The sequence below is a fragment of the Ambystoma mexicanum genome, chromosome 7p (genome assembly GCF_040938575.1).
Source record: "Ambystoma mexicanum isolate Mex_15411 chromosome 7p, UKY_AmexF1_1, whole genome shotgun sequence".
Taxonomy (NCBI): domain Eukaryota; kingdom Metazoa; phylum Chordata; class Amphibia; order Caudata; family Ambystomatidae; genus Ambystoma; species Ambystoma mexicanum.
This window is the reverse complement of record NC_090939.1, coordinates 9,532,089-9,554,873: the sequence shown is the minus strand read 5'-3', so window position 1 is coordinate 9,554,873 and position 22,785 is coordinate 9,532,089. Positions and strand designations below refer to the sequence as shown.

Genomic DNA, 22,785 nt, shown 5'->3' with positions numbered 1-22,785 from the left:
TTAGATTACTTCTTTGGGTCAAGTTTTATAATCCTTGAGAATGTTCCTTTTTGTCCAGCTAATTTCTACAACTTGAAGTAGTGCCCTTGTTTTCTTTGAGTTAAAGGGTATTGTATATGGAACTCACATTGTGTTTTAGGGGAATGGAATGTGCCCGTATAAACAGGGTGTGGTCCATTTAATTTGAGTTCGATTAGGATACATGTCAACATTCAATTTATTGCCACAGAAAACGATGCACCAAAAATAGAATTGGAAGAAACCATTTAATGTTGCATTTACAAAATAGAGATTCTTCTATACATTATGAAAATAATTTAAAAACATATTTTAGAAAAACAAACCCATACAAATAATTCTAGAATCTGGTTATTGCTCTAAGACATGTAATCCTGAGGCTGGTTGTTGGTGTGGCGGCCCGTGCCTGTGCTGCCAGTTCTCCAGTCCTTGTGGCTCTGCTGTGCACCTCGGACTGGCCTCCGCCTCCGGCTCCCAGAATGCACCACCTTCAGCCGCGTGGAGGGCGCCTCCCATCCTGTAAGAAAAGAAATGGGGTGGTTATATGTATGGGCGGCTCCTAGAGGCTGCACCTCTACCTGCACATGTCCCTGCTTCCTCACAGTCCTTTCTTGCAGACTCGGGTAGCTGTGGTGTCTGCATTTGTTTTGCAGTATTTCCCTGATTGAGGCTCTTGGTCTCCACCTAGGTCTGTCTTCCCCTCCTGGGGGTCTCCCTTTTTTTTTGTTTTTTCATAATTCTTGCGCAGACTATCCCCCCACAGGTGGAGGGCAGATCTACACAGGAAGAACGGGTTATCCTTTCCTTGCAAGCATTTATTTCAATACTCCGTAATTATGTTAATTCCCTGAATGTTTTGTGCTGCAACAGAAAAACAATATCTCTTGAAAATATTGGCTATGCATTATCGATTAACTACTATGCTGGAAAACATAGAACTCTTCATTTGCAGACCCTAATGGAAAACGCACAATACAAAAATCCAAAGTTATACAAATCAAATTCTCACCAAGCACTCAGCAATAGTTCATTACTCATTGAGTTTGAACACATATTCGCTACTCCAACATGTTAACCAGAGCTCTATGACCAGCTGCATCATGTGGGGTGCATTTGAAGGGCCCAAACGGAAGTCCCTTTCAAATGAATAGCAGGCATTTAAACACTGCAACAAAAACAGCCTGGCGTTTGCTTTTGTTTCATGTAAAGTTAAAGAGCCATGTGGAAATGGGCCTACCTGTCATTATCAATGGGCAAGCGGCAGTTTAATTCACAAAAGAAGGAAGAATCAAAGAATCCTGTGACATGGAAAACAGGACTTTTAAACATTGAAAGCAAAAACGGCCTGCACATGTGTTTGCAAATGAAAATGGTTTTAAAAAGCCACAATGGAAAACATCTCACTGCTCACAGAAAAAAGTCAGGAAAGCAAAACATGATGTGTGGGTTGACCAAAGCAATGTATATTATGTTTCACCCACAAAAAACTCCAGTGACATTTGAAGAGACACGAAGTCTTCAGGAAAAACCTGTTTCTGGCCGAGGGCAAAACTTCACAAAGGAAAACTCTACTTCCAGCTGGATGTCACATCTCTCATCTAATGGCCCTGCAATAAAATGTGGGGATGCTAAATGCATCAAATCAGTATGCCCCAGACCTGCGGACTAGGAAAGCAGGGACTTCAAGAGAAAGCCGTCATTGGCTGGAGCATGATTACAAGGGGGTGAATCCTTGTTGTACCCACTTCAAAGAGACTCATAAAAACCTCTGGTCCCAGGCTGACAGATGGCGGTGCTGAATGGAGCAGCCCTCGCCATTTGCTGAACAGGAACACTCACAATTAATTTAAAATACTATTTTCATTTAGGCATTTTGCGCAGCAACCATACTGTGGATTGATTTCCTTTTTATACAATTGTTTTATGTGATCTCCAAGTGGTTTTGGGGATATAAAATGCATCTACCTATGACTCTAGGAACTGTAATGGCCAGTTAGACTGGGTTTCTGGCTACTCTGAATATGTTCCAAATGTGGGATTTGGTGGCAAATGACATTAGGGATATTCTTAATAACTTACATCTTCATAACTGTTGTGCATTTTAAGGAAATGACAAAAATGTGCCACATGGCCATGCTAAATCGTACGGATTTGGCAGTTAGCTTATCTAATTCCCCAGGATCAGCTAAAACAGAAAATATGTTTAGTATGGCAGTTGCTAGTACAATTATCAAGTTGTGATGTATAACTAGTTTTTGCCAAAAAATGGAAAGGAGAACAAAGGATGATGAAAAATGGGAAAAGACAGATGTTGCTCCAAACCCCTAAACCAATCTTGACTGGGGGCGGAGAGAGAGAGAGGGTGACTGGCCAATCCTAGCAGCAGGTATTATTGTAGGGTACTTCCCCTAGATTGTAAAATTGGTGATGTCATTTCTGCTACATAAGGGAGACTGCAGTAGTACAGGACACACAAAAACCGGGTGGACAGAAAAAGGAGAAAGACAGGAGGACGGAAAGAAGGCTGCTGAAATTTAACATCTGACAGATGATATCTTTGAGAGTGGAGTGACCAGACCCCTGCCCTATCTTTCCAGAGTGTCCTGGGATGCAGCTGGCCTTCCTGGACATTAAACAAAGGCTTGCTACGTAAGTAGCAATAACCCCAGCCCTAAATTGCATAATCCCTTCATTCTTGTAGCATTACATCCAATATTTCCGCAAACCCCAATTGCCAGTGCATTTTAGTCATTTCCCCATAGAAGAATCTCTTGTTTGCCCGTGTAGTTCAGTCGTCTCCCCATAGACAAATCTCTTGTTTGCCTTTGTATGTTAGCATTTGCCCATTGAAAACCCCCTAATTTGTCTGTGTAAATCCTTAGTATTTTTGCAAGTAAATAAATTAATTCCCCGATTGAATTTCACAGGATGAGGATTGGTGGAATTTGAAACCAGCAATCTTTTTCCCAGTGTTTTTGTTAATTGTCGTAGTTATAAAGTGTTGCCCAAAAGGATTCATCCCATTGTGATCTGGGAAACTAATTTGTCCCTGTGTTCAAATTCTGCACTGCTAAATGAATTTCCATTTTCCACTGTATTTTCACTTTGCATTTGCTATCCTAACCCAAAACCGATTTCCCTGTTGTGAGCTAACCCCTTTCCTAGTTCCTACCTGTCATTTGCAGCCTTAGTAAAAAACGAATTGTGTTTGCATTTTCTTTTCCAGTGAAATTAAGATTAATATCCCAAAAGCCGATTTTCCGCTTCTGTTCTTCTTTCCCTATTGTGTGGTCAAAACTATATTCCATATGTTGCATAGACTAAAAATTGATTTTCTCTTTGTGCTGATTAGTGTTCCCTAAAAGCCCTGCCTGTCTTTCTAAACATAAGCAAGCAAATTCATGGTTTTCTAACTCTTTCCCCTAGCAGTTGTGAGAAATAATAAAAGCACCATTCTTCCATTGGTGCTCCAAAAACGGATTTTCCCCTGCTTTGCTGGCTCCCCATGTTGTTTCTGTGGGCACCACCCCCAAAACCGATTTGTCCCCCCTGTATTCTTACTCCCTGCCACTGCCTTCCATTCAAAGGAAACAAGTCCCATTGATGCTTGGGGGGGTTGAGTGTTGCAGGGGGAGTGCTTAATGCTAGTGCTATCATTGTGGTAAATTGTTCTTTTTCTGTTCTGCCATTGAAAAAAAGGAAGTAACTGTGACAGGATATCTTAACCTGATTGTTTTGTAGAGATTATTGCATTTTGTGTTGCCACAACATTGGTGGTTGTTGTAATTGGTTGATTTTCCGTTGACATTAAATAATAAATTAAATATCTTATTGATACCCACCGGCCGGGTTCCTAGTCCATTGTGACACAGGGTGTTTGTGGAGATTGGGTGCAAGATGTGTTGGAGGCCTACTCAAAAGAATCCGTAGTATACAAAAAAATAAAAAGCATTTTTTTGTGTTCCACATTCATTGCAGGGGAAGGAGTTCCCTGGCTTGCGTGTGCTGTGTAATAAACCATGACAATGATTTACAAATACGTTCCTGGCTCCTGTGTTTCATGGCCATGGACTCTTGCCCAACTATGCAGTTCCTTCCCTTTGCTCATTGGAACTTCAGATAGGGTGCAGCATCTCCTGACAGCAACTGCACAAGCAGAGCAGTCATGGGTCGGTGCATTGGCAGCTATGTTGGCTACCTTACCTCAAGACTTTTCCATTAGGGTAGTATTTGACTTCCACAGAAATTAGCATAATGTGGTTAACAGAACCAAGTGGTCTCCATTAGTTGTAAGTGTAACGGCATTCGCAGATATTGGAAAAAATGTCAATGGTTCGAAAGTGGGGTGGGGTCAACAGGAAGTGTCCATTGTTATTAAAGCCTCTGCCCGCATGCTATTTTCTTATAAAACTGCTTTACTTTTCAAATATTAGTATCTGAAATGTAATTTTAATATGCAATATTGTTACATAGAATATAAACCATAAGACATTTTTGATTACCCTAGTGCTGTGCTTGCTCTGATGTTGTTTGGGAGATGGGTACCCTCTAATTTCCTTCATTGGAAACTTCACTCCAGATGCCCACAGTATTGTTGGGTTATTTTATAAGATGTTTGTATAGCATGCAGCGCTCCTGGATGCTGCTTAAAATACTCAAGTGAAGTTATCTTTTCTAAACCTCTACAGTCCACCAGTTAGAGGCATATTAAAAGTATGCTGACTGCTTCAAGCAAAATACCCTTCCTTTTATCTACTCCTGCCAGGATCACTGATAGAAATCCCAGCATCTTTTTTGTCTCAAGCCATAGTTGCACCACATTGCACATGGAAACCTGCAGCTGTGTGCACGTCTCCAAATGGACAAGTGCTGTGTATGCCTCCAGGCCTTACTCAACAAAACAGCACCCCCATTAGTACATGTCTCAAAGTTGTCTTTACAAAGTAATACAATCAAGAATGACATTTTGAAACATTGAAGGATATTCCAAAATGGCAAAAGAACTAGGGCTCGATTTAACACCCCTTCTGTCTTTGCCTATAAACGTAGTGAAAACTTGAGGGATTTCTTAATCAGCAGAGACAGTTGCACTAAGCTCACCAATACATCCACATGAGTAGGTAGATTTCCCTGCTTAAACTGTAGAAATTGTAATAGCATTATAAAATCGCCCACAGTGTTTCATCCCAGAACAGGAGAGAAAATAAGGTTGAAGCAATTCGCTACTTGTGAATCTGAAATGTGATCTATTGTATGCTGCGTGTCCGGTTTATAGTATGTGGGGCAGACATCCCATAAAGAAGGATCAGGTGGAACGAACACAAATCTTGTGTGAGGACTAACAATGTTAACTCATCTGTAACTCGCCACTACAAAGAACATGGGCACTCGATAGTACAGATGTGGTTCCAAATTCTGGAAGTTATCAACAAGAACTATTTCAAAGGCAACATTCATAAAGTGTAGAACCAGCAAGACGCCTACAGGATACACAGATTGGACTCGAATGCCTGAAGGCATGAATGAAGACCTAAATCTGCACAGGTTTATTTGAATTAACAAAAGGACTACTTCCAAGCATGATTTTGTACCATTTTGCAGATGGTCATGGTTGTTGAGGTCTACTTTCTTCATGCCTTATAACATTGTTTTACGGAGATGTTGTATTATTTGATTTCTTAATAGCTGTGTTTGTTTTCAAAATGTGATTTCTAATTTTACTACTATTGCTGATTTATGATGGCACCAAAAGTTCAGTTCTGAATGCGATTTTCCACAAGGAAAATGTATATCTATCAGACGGGGAAAACATGTTAAGAGGGCTCACTAAAAATGACTCTAGGATCTTCTGGCAACTCATAAATGTGGATCCAGTTAATCAAGAAAGCAAACTCATAAATGAGGATCCAGTTTATCAAGAAGGCAAACACTTAAACCCCATCCCTGAACAGCACTGGACAAACTATAGAGGGTTTGTATGGTGCATCTAATGCCCGGAATTGGGCAGAGTATTATTCTAAAAGTACATCTTGGGAGGCACACATTGATATTGAGGATATTGAACATTTGATTCATAGTGTTAATCCATCGAGAACAGCGCAACCAGATGATCTTTCGAGCTGTGTTTTGAAGGGAGACTAAATTGTGGGTGGGCATTGTGTATACACTATATCAGAATATACTGGAAACTAAGATCATACCGGCTTCATGGAAAACATCCTTCCTGATCCCAATTTTTAAGAAGAGGGATAGGCCCTTACCACTTGATTATCGTCCAATAGCCCTTTTGGGCGTTGGCAGTAAAATCTTTTCTGCAATAATATTCCGGTTTCTGAATGCATGGTCCTTTGAGGCAGATAGACTGGATGATTATCAGGATGGCTTTCGCCAGGGTTTAGAAATCCAACTTAGTGAATTCCTGCTCACACTATTGCTGAGGCTTAAAAGGATTGAAGGCCATTGTAGTTGGCCTTCATAGATCTCTCCTCGGCTTTTGATAGGGTGAGTAGGGGCAAGTTTTGGGATAAACTAAAAACCTGGGGGGCACCTGACTCCATCCAAGAAATCCTAAAAGCTATTCATACAGACACCAATGTGAAGGTATGCCTGAATGGGTATGGTTTCATGTGGGGTTTGGGGGCGAGTTAATACCTATAAGGGGTTTCGTCAAGGATGCATGCTGGCCCTAGCACTTTTCACCCTCCATCTGTCAGACTTGTGTGAAAATCTCAAACAAGTGGGAGCTTTTCCCCCACGCATAGGTATCTTATTTGTCCATTATCTGGCTTATGCTGAGGACCCGATCCTTTTTGACAAGACCCGGATAGGGCTTCAGCGAACTGCGGATGCTCTGGCGACATAAATGGGGAACAAAGAATTGTCTGTCAACAGTCAAAAATCGGAAATTATGATTTGCTCGAATAAGGGCAAGGAATCACATTACAATTGGAAGCTCAATGAGGAAGTGATGGAGTGATGGACATAGTTGACTAATACATATATTTAGGATTCTCTATGCACAACCGCCCTCATGGACCCTTCACTTTGACAAACTAAAGAAGAAATGGGGAAAATAGGTTGCCCAGATGAGAAGACTAAATTCCAAATATGGTCGTTATTCTCTTTTGCCAATAGTGAAATAGTATAGCGCTAAACTAATGCCAGCATTGCTGTACAATACAGAGATCCTGCTCAATTACAAAGATTTTGAGTGGCAGAATTTGGTAGGGCCATGTTGGTGTAAGGTCCTGGGTCTACCGAACCATGTGTCAGCTCCCGTTATTAGATATGAATTTGGACTTCTTTCTATGGCACCCCTGATTAAGTGGAGAACTCTTGGATTCTATAGAAAAATTCTGGACCCCCCAAAAAAAATCGCTATTCACCAAATTGAACATGTCAATGGTCAAATGAAGCTCTGCCCATCTATGAAACTGGATAAAGGAGTGTGAATCTCTTCTATTTAACATCCATCGGGCAAGTGAAACATATATTCTCACGCCGCCGCACATAGTAAAGGAAGCACTATGGGACTATGATTGGAGCAATACACGAGACAGTATAATCAAGTACTGTCTATACCACAATATGTCTCGCAAAAGAAACCGTATTATAAAGTAGAGCCTTGTATAATAAAATTCCCCTGGCCCAAATGGTGGATGTCTTTTCAAAGACTTTAATCTTGTTCCAACTTTGGAAGAGGAGGGGCTTAGATCTGGAGTCCCTAGAGCGAAACGGGTATGTCAGTATTGCCTAGAGGATGGTGTGATTAGACACTTCAGCGTCTCCTTAAAGAATGTCCAAAGCACTGCCCACAAGGTTCAAACACTTTGGGGGCTTTCTTCGGGGAAGAAGGGTGTATGTACAAGTGCAGTTGTGGAGTGAGATCCTTGCAAGGGTTCTAATATCCCCGACACTGGCAGCTACTAGATGTTCTGAAGAGATTTCGAAAATATGTAAAGGAAATACAAACAATTAGATAGGAAATGATTTACCCTTTGTTTAAGATTCTACCGAGGTTAACTTGAGATCAGTGTTGTTTTTAACTAAGTATGAATGGATGCATTTTCGACTTAGTACAACTAAGGGCACATCATTGTTGATAGATTACTGTTTGATGTGTTTTGTAGACTTTTGTACAGTTATGATGTTTGTGTAAGGTTTATTTTAAACTATATGCACAGTAATATTCCTCCCTATACATTGATCTAAGACATTAGCCTCTCCTTAGGTCTTTGCTACATTTTCTAATGTATGTCTGTTCGGACTTGGCTGCAGCTCGTGCCTATATTTACGTGTACTCTCATTACTCGATACTGTGATGATTCACAAGGTGTCATCACATCTCCCCAAGGGGGAGCCCTTTTCCACGAGGCTAGAGAGGTGCAGCCGCTACCCAATAGTCCTTGTATGGGTGGTTTAATGCAGGAGGATCTCATGGGGAGGGACTGCCCCCATGGGGACAAGAATGATCACTTGGGGGGCAGCCCACTGAATAGTGTCACTCCCCAACATTCTCTATTCTCTAACATCCTGCCCCACTCTCCAGAACCCCTTCATTGTAAGTAAGCCTGTGAACATGTGTAATGCAGGGGATAAGGCTAAAGCCAAAAGTACTTGGACAAAGAAGAGCACAGGCGACATGAAGGTCACTGACTGTGCTAGTACTGATACGAGGTGGCTCAAGCATGAAGATTAAGTTATCAACAAGAACAAAGGACTTTTACAATCTGCCAGGGCGGGACTGGCAACATTGTATAAGTATGGACGCCAAACTAACCAACCTGTCAAACCCAGCCGGGAGAGGCAACAGGCACAGAAACCAGCAGGAGTTTCAAATGCTGTGGGCAGAGAAGAGCAGAGGACGACAGTGAGGGAAGGAAGAAGTTCTCAGTGGGTCCAGCAGATGCAGACCTGAATGCGAAGCAGGAGCGAAGAGCCAAGTAGCAGATTGGAGCGCGGAACTGCAGCAGTGCTGTGGAAGCCAAAAAGAGAAGGCCTGTGTGGCGAAGAATCCCAGCCCCAGAAAGTCCCGGTGGCATGCTGAAATCCCTGAGAAGGTAAAAGGAGGTGTGAGAGACCCAGAGGGCACACAGGGGCAGATGCTAGAAGGGTCAGGGACCCAAACGCTGATAAGCAAAGCATCTGAGGAGAACCTCCTTGTCACAGTGGTGACCATAAACCCACTGACCACCAGAGGAGGGTCGGAGACCCTAACCAGCCTAAAGCAAGCATCAGAGGAGAGCTTCCTCGTTGCAGTGGCAGTAATGAACCAACTGACTGCCAGAAAAGGGAACTGAGCAAGAAAGGAGAACTTCCTCGTAGTGGCGCACTGAGAGCAGAGAAGAATTTGGGACTTTGCTAACAACAAATCTTAGTGGCAAAGTGTGAATCAAGCTGAGGGTTGTGGGAAAGAACGTTTGAGACACCAGGAGAAGGGAGTCATTCTCCTGGCGAAGGGGCAACGCTCCTGGAATATACTCTAGAGACTCTAGGGGGAAGGAGTCATTCCCCCTGACCTTTTTGTGAACTGTGCTCAGCAATACCTGGAGAAGGGGGTCATTCTCCGGTTACCAAACTGAGATGATTAGAGACACCGAGGAAGAGAGTCACCCCCTCATCCTCTGGCCTGGCGGTGTAGTGAACTGTGCTAAGCAATACCAGGGGGAGGGAGTCATTCTCTTGGAGAAGGAGCTAAAGCTCTTGGAATATACTGTATAGACGCCAGGGGGAGGGAGTCGTTCTCCTGGTACCGAACTGAGAGTTGTAGAGACACCAGGGGGAGGGAGTCATTCTCCTGGCATTGTTGTGAACTGTGCTAAGCAATACCAGGAGAATGGAGTCATTCTCTTGCAGAAGGAGCTAAAGCTCTTGGAATATACTGTATAGACGCCAGGAGAAGGGAGTTGTTCTCCTGGTTTTATTGGAAACTGCATCTATCTACACCAAGAGAAGGGAGCCATTCTCCTGGACTGGATTTGTATAAAGGCTGTGTGGAACCCACATACCAGGGCAAAGTAGCCATTCCCGCTGGCGTGTTTTTGTTGGAGGAGAACATTCTTTTTTAACATTACCCGAGCAACCGGAGAAGGGAGACATTCTCCATGAGAAGGAACTTTGTTAGGTTATCCTTGAGTTGTAGTGTGAGGGATAGAAGTAGGTTATAACACAGGACGGTGGTGTTTTAATTTGATGGACATTCTGATGGACCACTTTAATATTAGTTTTGAGGCAGGAAACCCCTTCTTAGAGGGATAGGGAGGGATTTTATATACACAATTTAAAGTCTCTAGCCAACAGCATGCCATCTTTGTGTCAGCTTCCTTCTTCCACACCCTTACAATACCCGCTGGCATTCCAGCCCCCTTACCCTTCCAGCGCCTTCCTTTCACCCCCCACCCCATGTCTAACGGTAATGCCACTATTCACATTACGTTTTCGGTGATCCGGTCTCCGTCATCTTGTCACTGGGATGCTGTCATCACGTCTCCATGACGCACTGCCGCTCTATTTTTGTTTGTTTCTCCTGTCATATTTCTATCTATCTGCTCCCCACAGTCCTGTTACTCAATATTTAACTGAAGTCTACAGTGGACGGACGCACAGTGCTTCATTTACACAAGGGATGCACACTGTAGCGTAGCTATCTGCTATTGCTACGAGCCATGAATCCTTTTTGGAAGCCCTGCAATCTCTTATTACTCTACTGATACATAGACATATGTATATTTTCTAGCCCAATATCGTTACAGTTGGTAATGGGGTTTACGACCTGATGAACTTGTATTAGCGTTCGGACATTTCTCAGGAAATATGACCATTGACCTTTGCAATCTTGCATTTTCCCACACTCTCTTTACCTTGCACCCAATGACCTGACCTACCTTTCGGTATTTTCTGCGTTTTTTTCTTCTCTTCAGCACAGCTTATTTGACGTAGCCACTGCGTTCGGTGGATTTGTTCCTCCTCATAGTACATTCTGCTCTTTTATATGCCAGGATTTATGGTTTCATCGTATTTTTAAATTTCTTAATTTTTTCTTTCTTTTGTTTCACTGCAGATTTTGCCCTGAGGAAGGACCATTGCAGGTCTGAAATGCATTGGCCTTTGATCTCTACCTATACTTATAATACATGTTTTCATTACTAACAAAGTAATAGCACAAATAATTATGGTCATATGAAGTATTTATCTTTAGGCATCTTGCCCTACATGTTTTCTACACTACAACATGCGTGCAGCCAATACTGTGGGTCTACGCCCGGTCTTTTCAGTCAGTTACACTAGACTACGCTGTGCGTGGGTATCCTTGCTGGCTTGCACTTTGGACGCACTGTAACTTATAATTGAACAATCTGAATTTCGTAGTGGTGCCCACCCACCTCCTCCGAATTCACACAGAGCAAGACCAATAATTCCAGTTAGAGAGAGGCAAGTATACAAATATATTTATTTATTAGGCCTTTAGATACACACTGAACACATCAAAATCACAGGTAAATATGACCACACAAAACCTTAACCTGTGTACTCATTCACCATTCAGAGAATAGAACTGCATGCGAATGAATTACCAGTGCATCACAGGTGAGTAGTCAGATGCAAGGGAAAGTAGGCAACACCAACTCAAAAACATTTCCCTCAACCTTGAATAAGCCAACACTAAGAGGCATGGGTCTTTTGCCCAAAAGTGATGAGTTTCAAAGTAGAACTTCTTCAGTTGAGTAATTTCAAAAGGATGCAGTGGGCTTTGGTGGCGAATCCAAGGCTTTCTAAAGTTACATTTTTAGTTAAGTTCCGAGAGAGACTCTATCCAAACCCTTGGGACAGGCCTAAGAAAGGATCCTTAACCCAGGTCCCCACCACAGGTCATGTCAGAGTGAGTTAGGATCCGGACTGTACGCCTGGAGCACCCTGTGGGAGTCAGGGGGAGAAAGCAGCAAGTATGTACACTTACCCCCTTTGGTTGACCTGGACTTCACTTCTGTAGGGTCCAGACTTTATTCTAGGTGCTTTCTTCTGTTCTTGTTCCAACCCAGAGGGTCATCTAGACGGAAGGATACTTTGTATCTCAGGATTTAGTTTCAGTTGGTTGCCGTGCACAGGAATCAGTTCCAGACAACTTCCAGTTGAATACCCAAACAAAGGACAACTTCTACAGCAGAGATGGCCACAGGACGCCTCAGGGACACAAAGAAGAGCAGCTCCAATGTAGGTCACCACGGTCAGGCGATCGTACAACTGCGGTCACAGAAGCAGCCTCACCACATCTTTCCTTGAAGTTAGACGGCTGAAATTGTGAGGACAGCTGACTTCTGGCACAAGCTGGAGATCTGAAAAGTTCCAATGCACGGCTCGGAACTGTGACCACTGAAGCAAGGTAGCCCAGGAGAGTGCTGGTCAGTCTATGGGGTGGTCCAGGGACTCTTCTGAAGGCTCAGCAGGAACAAATCCTCAAGCAGGGGTCAAGGCTGGTTGTTCACCAGTCCTGGAGTTGAAGCACCAATCCGGGTCTTCTGAGATCAGGCAGATTAACATGGCTTCACTGGGCTAATCACTGGAGTCAATCCTGGTCAGCTACAGGGGTCGCCCTTGAGTCGTCAGTGGGCTGCATGTTTCGTAGAAGTGCTGGTTCCAACAATGATGAACAGTTGCAGGAGCACTCCGTTTAGCCAAGATTAAGGCTGCCCAAATCCACCAATGGTAAGGAAATGCACCATTCAAACAGCCAGGATGTGTCCAATCCTAGATAGCCACTGGCCATCACAACTGTCCAGCAACGGACCTTTGGGTGCCAGAGGGAAAGGGACACTCACTCACTCACTCACTCACTCACTCACTCACTCACTCACTCTCTCTCTCACTCCTTGGGCAAGGTAATTCTAAATCCCACAGCTTTGGTTTGTTGTTCTCTTTGAGTACATCTGGGTTTTCTTTGAACTCAAGGGGTTGGACCAAGCCTCGAAGAGGCCTGTGTGAGCACCAGAAGGTGGCTCACCCACTAGTCCCTGGGGGTCTCTCTCAGGTCTCTAGGGCATGCCCATCGCCTTTGGATCCAGACCCTGGGGGTGGACCAGTGCAGAAGGATCACCTGGGTGAGGGGTCTTGTGGCAGTGGGACAATGGATGGTGAGACGCGATATCGCTCCCCTGTATCACCATTTCCCCATCCTACCAGGTAGGATACTTAGGGACTTTACCCCCAGCCTCCTTTTCCTACATGAACACTTTCTCACAGACAGCCCGCTCTGGGAGAAAACACTCACACCCGAGCATTACACCTGACATGTCCCACTACTGTGACCAGGCAGAGTCAGGCAATTATGGTTAACGGCTCACACCTGTCTCCCATTAAGCTTCCCCACATGGAAAAAGACCGAGCAAGAGAGCACACTCTGAAGGAATAGCGTTTTACAGAAGGGAGCTGAACGAGGAGAGAAAGGTGGCAAACCAAGAAGGGAAAGCAAGGAGGGAGATACCCTTGACCTTTCCACAGAGAAAGTTACTTTCCAGAAACCTTCAGATTGGAAAGTGTAAAGCCAGGAAACCAGACTAAAGAGTCCTGAATTGTTTGTCAAAGATACCCAGAGCTCTCCTGCATGACTGAGTGAGTCAGGGAGGAGCTGCAGCCACCGTTCGACCGTCCTTGGCTCCAGGATCAAAGCAGCGCCAGAGAAATCAACATAGTCGGTGAGTTTGGGAGTACGATACAAGACTGGTCTGTGTTGAAGTCAAGGTTGCAAGCGGCAACATTGTATGAGGAACACAAGAGCAAAGAAATAACACGTGTGATGAAAGACACGAGTAATGCTCAATTGCTGATGGATGTTTGAACTCTAATGTGAAACCGTGAAGGTGCGAATCTGGAACTGCAGGTGTGCTCAATAGATGGTCTCTGTAAGGTATCTAGCCAAGAAGTGGCAGAAACGAAAGTGGAAGATTCGTAAGAACATCGTGGGATGTGAATCGAAGTGGTCGTGCAACGGTTTAAGCAAAACTCATCGCACAGTCGAAAGTCTTCGATTTTTGTTATAAAGAGGAAAATGCAGAAAGTGAGAATTCCTGGTCTGAGCCCGATCAAGTGACACCAATTATGAACATTGTGATAAAAAGGGGTCCAAACCCAAAGGAGGGAGACCCATGGTGAACACTGGAAGCGAAAACATGTAAATGTGAACATTATGATAAGAAAGGAACTTTGGGGCTTGTTTGTTATGACAGGCCCTCTACAGTAAGAGACTGTTGTTGGGAAATAGGCTTTGGCAGAAGGCCCTGTTACCTATGCTTTGAACTGTATCCTTGTGGCAGAAAAACCAAAGTGTGTGTGAAACTCGAATGTGCCGCCTTGCCCTGTGCTGAAAATGAGGGGAAGGGAAGCCAACTACTCAACTATCCTGACATATTATTTCTCGAACACTTAATTTGGAATACACTGTTGTCCCGCACCATTTGTATTTAGAAGTAAGAATTGGCAATAGGTTTTTTGGTATAGGCCTTTTTATTTTGACAGAGACTCCACTAGGACTGCGTTGTAATTTGATGGTCGTAGCTTGCTCCCATCTTTAGATTTAGGTTAGATAGGCGTTCAACCAACCCATTGAAGTTCAATAAACACCCTTGAACTGTGATCACTAGTGTCTGTCTTTACTATTTGATACCATGCCTTGCTTACATGTGGTGTCAGAAGAGGGATGTGACCCAACTGAAAGAAATTGGTGAACCCTAAAATTCCAGAAACGCAGTCACAGAGCCTCAGATTCCACTATCGCCACAAAAAATGCATAGGCTCTGATATTTGTAGTAGCAGAGAAGCTACTATCCCTCCAGGGAAAAGCTGGATGGTTCCCACAGACTTAGTCCTAATACCATCTGCAGGTTGCTGTATAAGATTGGCTCAAGAATCTGGCCTGGAGGTTTGTATAGATCCTGCAATGCTGGAAATGCGTTGGAGGGACTGGGCCTCCCTGCCCTTGTCCTGTAGTACTTTTTCATTTGTGTTCTGCCAAGGAGTCCATGTGGGACTCCTGGCGGTGCAGCTATTCCTGTTTTTAGTTTGGTGTACAGACTCATGGGATACCCTTATGGCACCCATGGGTGGGGGTGCAACCCTTGTACCCCTAGTGTATGTTTCTGGGCACCTGTGGGTGGCCCACAGAGCGGGGTATGGGTTGGTGGCAGCTCCATTCTGAATTTGACAGGTGCTCTGAGTATCCCCCATTTTGGGATACCCAGGCCCTGCCACTGGAATCAGCTAATTCCTGATAGGAAACAAGATGGCCCCCGTGGCCCCTTGCTTTCTATTGCCTGTTACCTTGTTTTCCCAAAGTCCTGGCAAGCCCTGACTCTGTCCCTTCCCCCTGACTGGCTGTTGGGTGGAAGTTCCATATATGGTGTTGTTGTGAAGTCTAGGCCAGACTAGCTGGAGCCTTCCCAGTGACCGTATTTTGTGGGTACACCCTGTGGGTGGGCCTGGGTGAATTGAGTGTGTGACCAAATGCACTTCTTGTTGCGGATGTCTGGTTTCTGGTGCATGACACAATGACTGAGACAGCCCAGCCCGAAACTGGTATGAATGCAGTGTGGAGTGTTGAATGGCTGGGTACATGTCCCAAAACACATTCCTTGTTGTGAGTGTCTGAGAGGGAGCAGTATGGCCTGAATGCACTGTATGCCTGATTGGCTGATTGGCTGCATGAATGCCCTTCTGTATGATTGGCTGCTGAGTGTGACCAAGCAGTGTGGATGAGAGACAGAATAGTATATAGGGGGACCTCTCACGACTGGAAATTGTTCAGAAGCTGAGTTGACACTTGAAGAGTAACTGGAACTGCTTAACTTGTCACTGAGGCAATGAGGGAAGAGGAACCTCCCATCCTTCCCGACCTAGCCTTTGCTCAGCAAAATGATCCAGCACTCGCAGAGGCTTTTTTACAAGTGACTCCTGAGGGGGAAGGACTAGAAAAGGGGAGCCCCTTTTTCTTCCTGAACCAGGGATTACTATATAGAAAAGAAACCTCCAGAGAAGGCCTAAGTAAAACTTGATTAGTAATCCCTAAAATCCATCACAAGATTGTGCTAGAGCTTGCACATCTTCATTTGGCAGGTGAACATTTAGGACAATCTAAAACCCAAGCTCTCATTAGTGGGAGGTTCTACTGGCCAGGTATCCATGCTGACATAAAGAACTTCATGCAGACATGCGAAACATGCCAGAAAACCAGCACACCTACTCCCTTAGCTGCCCCTCTGAACCCCGTACCAATATTAGAAGTCCCTTTTTCCAAAATTGGGATGGATATAATTGGACTGTTGGAAACCTCCAGACTGGGTAATAAATACATTCTCGTAATCGTCGATTATACTACCTGATATCTGGAGGCGTTTCCCATGCGGAACAATACAACCCTGCAAATCTTAAAACACCCATTACCATTCTTCTCTAGGGTTGGTTTCCCCAAGGAAATTCTGACGGATCAAGGATCCAATTTTATGTGCAAACTCATGGGTGAATTCAAGGAATTACTACAGATTTCCACCTTAAGAACCTCAGTTTATCACCGCAAACAGGCGGATTGGTAGAGAGATTTAACAAGACTTGTAAGATGATTTTGAGAAAACTGGTAGACAAGGATGGGAAGGACTGGGATTGCATGATCCGCTGTGCCCTATTTGCTGTTAAGGAAGACCCCCTCAGGCATCAACTGGATTTTCTCCATCTGAACTACTTGAACCAAGAGATGTCTTAGACATGCTCCGGGAGACCTGGGAAGAGAGTGGAGATACACCTATTCCCAATTGCAAGAGCATAAGAAACTTGTTTGAAATCTAGTTTACACTAGCATGCAAAAGCTCAAGCCCAACAGAAGCCCACCTAAGACAAAAAGTTACATTTAAGATCCTTCTCAGAAGGACAGAAGGTATAAGTCCTCTTACCTACTTCTGAAAATAAACTTGTCTCAAAGTGGCATGTGCCATATGAGGTACTAGAGCAAACTGGGTCCTGTACATATAAAATAGCTCAACCTGATAGGAAACAAAAGACCCACCCTTACCATGTCAATCTCTTAAAAAAGTGGAAATAAAATCCTTCTGCTGCCACAGCCTCGATACTATCTTGTCTGGTACCGCAGGAGATAGCTTTTGGGGACTAAGCTCTGAATTGTCTATCTAAGCAAAAGCAAGAAGATTTAAACGACCTGATTATGGCATTCCCTGATCTATTCTGTGTGAAACCAGGGACAGTACATGGTACTTATCATTATATCAGAACTCCAAACGAAAAAGTGGTCCATTTGAAACCATATAGACTCCCAGAGGCCTGAAAACAAAATAGTGGTTGAGTAAGTGAAAAAAAAATTGAAGACAAACATTATCGAGCCCTCTTCAAGTCCATGGTCCTCCCCTATTGTATTGGTAACTAAACCCAATCGTTCTTGGAGGTTTTGCATAGACTTCAGGCAGGTCTCCACCATCAACACCTTTGATGCCTATCCTATGCCACGCATTGATGAGTTAATAGATCTACTTGGAAATGCCACATTTCTATCAACCCTAGATTTAACCAAGGGGTACTGGCGGGTCCCAGTACATAGACCTGATAAGGAAAATACTGTTTTCTCAACACCCTTGGGACTATTCCAGTTCAAAGTCCTCCCTTTTGGCCTGCATGGGGCCCTAGCCACTTTCCAATGACTCATGGACCGGCTATTACAGCCCTACTCCGATTTCTGTGGGGCCTATACTGACAACATAGTCATTTATAGTCAAACTTGGGAAGACCATCTTTTTGACCTTTCTAATGTTATGAGAACCCTCAGAGAAGGCGGCTTAGCTGCCAATCCATCCAAATGTAAGCTGGCTCAATTAGCTGTGAAATACCCTGGCTTCTTTGTAGGGAATGGCAGTGTCCAGCCTCAACAAGAAAAAGTGAAAGCCGTCCTAGGCCTAAGACCAAAAGAGACACGAGGGCATTCCTAGGATTGATTGGTTATTACCATAGGTTTATCCTGAAATTCTCATGCAGAACTGCTAGATTAACCGATAAATGAAAGAACACTGAACCCTAGGGGTTACATTGGACTGATGAAGACGATGCATGCTACTGCAACTTTAAATAAATCTTGTGTCAGAACCCAATTCTAAAAGTAGGAGACTTTTCGAAAGAGTTTGTGCTGCAAACTGATGCCTCTCTCACAGGGTTGGGGTGGTTGTATCAGATATTTGTGATGGATTAGAATATCCCATCCTGTTCACTTGTCGTAAACTGTTCCCACGTGAAAATAATTACCCTGTGTTGGATTTAGAGGCCCTTGCCATTAAGTAGACAATCTCCCGCCTAAGAACTTTCTTCTAGGAAGGAAGTTCAGACTTGTCACCGACCACTCACCTTTAGTATGGATGAGTCAACAAAAGGACTCTAACCCTCGAGTCATGCGATAGTTCTTAGACCTGCAACCCTACTGTTTCACTGTGGAAGACCAAAAAGGTAAAGACCAGGGGATCGTAGATTTCCTTTCCCGGTTTCCCTGTGAAAGAATTGCGGCTACATCGCATAGGGCAAGGGTATGTGAGAAACCAGAAGGTGTCTTGCCCACTAGTCCCTGGGGTCTCTCTCTCAGGTGGCCAGGGCACGGCATCGGATTTGGATCTAGACCCTGGGGGTGGACCAGTGTGGGAGGATCACCTGGGTGAGGTATCTTCGGGGAGTGGGAGTGGTATGCCTCCCCCTGTAACACTTTGTTCCTATCCTGCATGGTAGCATACTTATGGACTTTACTCCCTAACCCCCTTTTCCTACAGAAACACTTTCTCACAGACATCCCACTCTGGGAGAAAACAGACTTGCACCTGAGCATTACATCTGACATGTTCCAATACTGTGGTCAGGCAATTATGGTTAATGACTCACACCTGACTCCCATTAAGCTTCCCCACACGGATAAAAAGGCGGAGCACAAGATCACAGTCTGAGCGAGGCAAAGCATATGAAAGAATAGCGTTTTCCAGATGGCAGCTGAGCAAGGGGAGAAAGGTGGCAAACCGAGAAGGGAAAGCAAGGAGAGAGGTGCCCTTGACCTTTCCACCGAGAAACTGCTACTTTCCAGACACCTTCAGATTGGAAAGCGGAAACCAGACTAAAGAGTTCTACATTGTGTGTCAAAGGTACCCTGGGCCCTCCTGCATGACTGAGAGAGTCGGGGAGGAGCTGCAGCCGCTGTGATACCGTCCTTGGTTCCAGGAACAAAGCAGCGCCAGAGAAAACAACACAGCCGGTGAGTTGGGGAGTCTGATACAAGACCTGTCTGTGTTGAAGTCAAGGTTGCAAGCTGCAACATTGTATGAGGAACGCAAGAGCAAAGAAATAACACATGTGATGAAAGACGCGAGTAAAGCTCAATTGCTGATGGATGTTTGAACTCTAATGTGAAACCGTGAAGGAGCGAAATAAAGTAACACAGTGGTCCAGCACTGCAGTTGTGCCCAATCGAAGGTCTCTGTAAGGTATCCAGCCAAGAAGTGGCAGAAACGAAAGTGGAAGATTTGTAAGAACATTATGTGAAGTGAATCGAAGTGGACCTGCAATGGTTTAAGCAAAACCCATTGCACATTCGAATGTCTTTGACTTTTTGTTATAAAGAAGCAAATGCTGCAGAAAGTGAGAATACATGGTCCGAGTCCTGTCGAGGGAGAACAATTGTGAACATTGTGGTCAAAAGGTGGCCATGCCCGAAGGAGGGAGAGCCATGATAAACACTGGAAGCGAAAACCTGTAAATGTGAAGAATCCTGATAAGAAAGGAACTTTGGTGCTTCTTTGTTTTTTGACAGGCCCTCTACAGTAAGAGACTGTTGTCGGGAGAAAGGCTTTGGCGGAAGATCCTCTTGTCAGCAGTCTCCACTGATAGGACTTCAATATCCCTGCTTCCCTCCTCCGCCACCTCACCTGTTGAATCAGAGTCTTATTCAGTAGAGCTGAGAGTTCGATGTGCTCTGTAGTCCTTTTCATTTTTTCTTTGTTGCGGATGTCTCCCATGAGAAGAAGCCACAGTGAGAGTGATAGAAACGCCCCTGACCGTGACCCCCCTCCCGGGAGGGACCGGAAAGGGGAAAAAAGCCAAGTGTAGGCAAAAACCTCGGTGAATCACAATGGCAGGTGGGTATCCTGATGGAGGTTGTACTAGCTGAACTCAGCGGATATCAGCAAATCTCAGAAATGGAAAGCGAGGGAAGAATAACCAAGAAACAGGAAGGGTAGGAAATTACAATAGCTATTACTCCAGGAAAACGGAAAACTGCAGGCAAACAGGACGGGAATAACAAAAAGAAAAAGAAGAAAATAGAGAGAGAAGGGGAGTCCTGGGAATCGGGACCCGAGAGGAACGAGGAGGTGCAGAGAGAGGAAAGGCTCAGCGGAGCAGAAATACAGCGTATAGCAAACCGCAGCAGCAAAAGAAAGCACAGCTGACCGTGAAGGGGTTGCAACGCACAGAAGGTAGATAGGGTGTGGCTTAAGTAACGCCACGTTCGCTTGAGCGGAAAAAGACTATATAGCTAAGTGGACGTGACGCGAAAGACGTGACAGGAATTAGGAAATGCGTAATCGGAATCGGGGCCACAGATGCCAGGTAGGAATGCGTTGCATGACAGTATGCCCCCTTCCAAGACACAGACCCCCCGGTTTACCGGGATGTAATCGGTGAAACTTTCTGAGAAGTATTGGGGCATGGATATGTGAACGGGGTTCCCAAGAGTCCTCCGTATGAGATAAACCCTTCCAATGCACCAGGTATTCCAGGCACCCTTTGTGGTACCTAGAATCCAACAACTGGGAAACCTCATAGTCAGATGAATCGGGGAGTGAGAAAGAATAGGGAAAGGTCGAGCCTTGTGAGACTGATCGGCACTCTTAAGAAGTGAAGCATGAAACACTGGGTGAATCTGCCTCAATGCATGTGGCAGTTTTAGGCGGAATGCCACTGGATTGACTTTCTCAGTGATAGGATAGGGACCAATGAACCAAGGGGAGAGTTTAGACGGTCGAGACCATCTTGGGAGGTATTTAGTGGATAACCACACTTTAGAGCCCACTTTCCAATCAGGTACCACCTGCCGGTGTCAGTCGGCCTGTCACTTATAGACTTGTAAACTGTCGTTCAGGTTAACCTTTGCTTTTTCTTGAGTATCTTTTATCCTGGACAGTGTTTCAGCAACCGCCGGAACAGTAGGTTGAAAGGGAGAGAGAGGAATAATGGCTCGGGGATGAAAACCATATGAACAGTAGAAGGGAGACATCCCACTAGCTGAATGGCTGGCGTTGTTGTATGCGAATTCCGCCGTTGGCAACAGGTCCACCCAGTTATCTTGTTCCAGGTTCGTGTAGCTGCGCAAGTACTGCTCCAAGGTGGCATTCAAGCGTTCCTCTGGCCATTTGTGTGGGGATGATATCCAGAGGATAAAGCACGTTGGATGTTAAGGGCAGCGCAAAGTGATTTCCAAAATTTAGAGACATATTGACTCCCCCGGTCAGATATGATTTTGTCTGGGAGACCATGGAGTCTAAAAACGTCTTTTATGAAAACCAATGCCATGCTGTCAGCAGTCGGGAGACCTGGGAGTGGAGAAAAATGGGCCATCTTGATGAGAGTATCGATAGTCACCATCATAGATTTGTGTCCCTGGGAGGGTGGTAAATCCACAATGAAATCTGTGGATATATGACTCCACGGGCGATCAGGAATGGTGTCTTGTTGCAACAATCCAACGGGCCTCTTAGTACTGTTTTTGCTCTGACAACAGACTTTGCAGGTCCTTACATACTGTTTAACATCCTCAGGCAAACCCTACCAATAGAAGGCTCTTCTTATCAAGTCCAGGGTACTGGCTTGCCCTCTATGACCTGCTGTCTTGTGATCATGGCACCAAGACAAGATGTTTTTCTGGAGGGTCTTGGATGGTACCCATATTTTTTGACCTTTGAAAAACAGGCCATTTCGTTCAGTCATGCCATGGGGCTCCGGTTGAGAGGAGGCAGCTTCTCTGATCTGTTGAAAAAATAAAGTGATGGTAGCCACTATTCGATTCCTTGGGAACAGTTTTTCAGGGTAGGAATAGGCTGTCTGGGAGGTAAATGTCTTTCTGGATAGAGCATCAGCCAAGGTATTCTGACTTCCAGGGATGTAAGTAATCCGGAAATCGTATTGTGAAAAAAATTTGCCCATCTTGCTTGTCTGGAATTTATGCAATCCATTGACTATAACACCTGTAAATTATTGTGATCAGTTCGAATTATGAAGGGATGGCAAATCCCCTGTAGCAGATGCCTCCAAACTTCACAGGCCTTTTTCATGGCTAAGAGTTCTCTTTCGATGACGGAATAATTCTGCTGACTTGTTGTAAGGGTTTTGGACAGATAGGCTATCGGATGTTCTGTGTTGTCATATTCTTGTAGTAAAACCACTCCTATGGCTGCAGCTGAAGCATCGGTCTCGAGGATAAAAGGTTTCCTTTGATCTGGCTGATGTAGGCTGGGAGCACTACAGAAACTTTTCATCAAGAGTTGAAAGCTGTCTTCAGCCTGAGTGCTCCAGGCAAAAGGCGCGGATGACTTCTTTAATAAACTGGTGATGGGTAGAACAATGTTTGAGAACCCTGGTACAAATCGCCTGTAAAAATTTGCCAAGCCCAGGAATCGCTGTATTTCCTTAACAGATGAAGGAGCTGGCCATTGGAGAATGGCATCGACCTTTTTTTGGTCCATTTGAATCCCTTGA

The 22,785-nt window shown here is 44.5% G+C and overlaps 1 protein-coding gene across 1 annotated transcript in view; it reads right to left on the bottom strand.

Moving 5' to 3' along the window:
• Positions 1-247: 247 nt before the first annotated feature.
• Positions 248-22,785, bottom strand: part of PDE9A (phosphodiesterase 9A) — a 543,111-nt gene continuing 520,573 nt past the window's right edge. The window contains exon 20 of the mRNA XM_069635653.1: positions 248-535. The gene's annotated coding sequence lies outside the window, so the exon portion shown is untranslated. The remainder of the gene's footprint in view (positions 536-22,785) is intronic.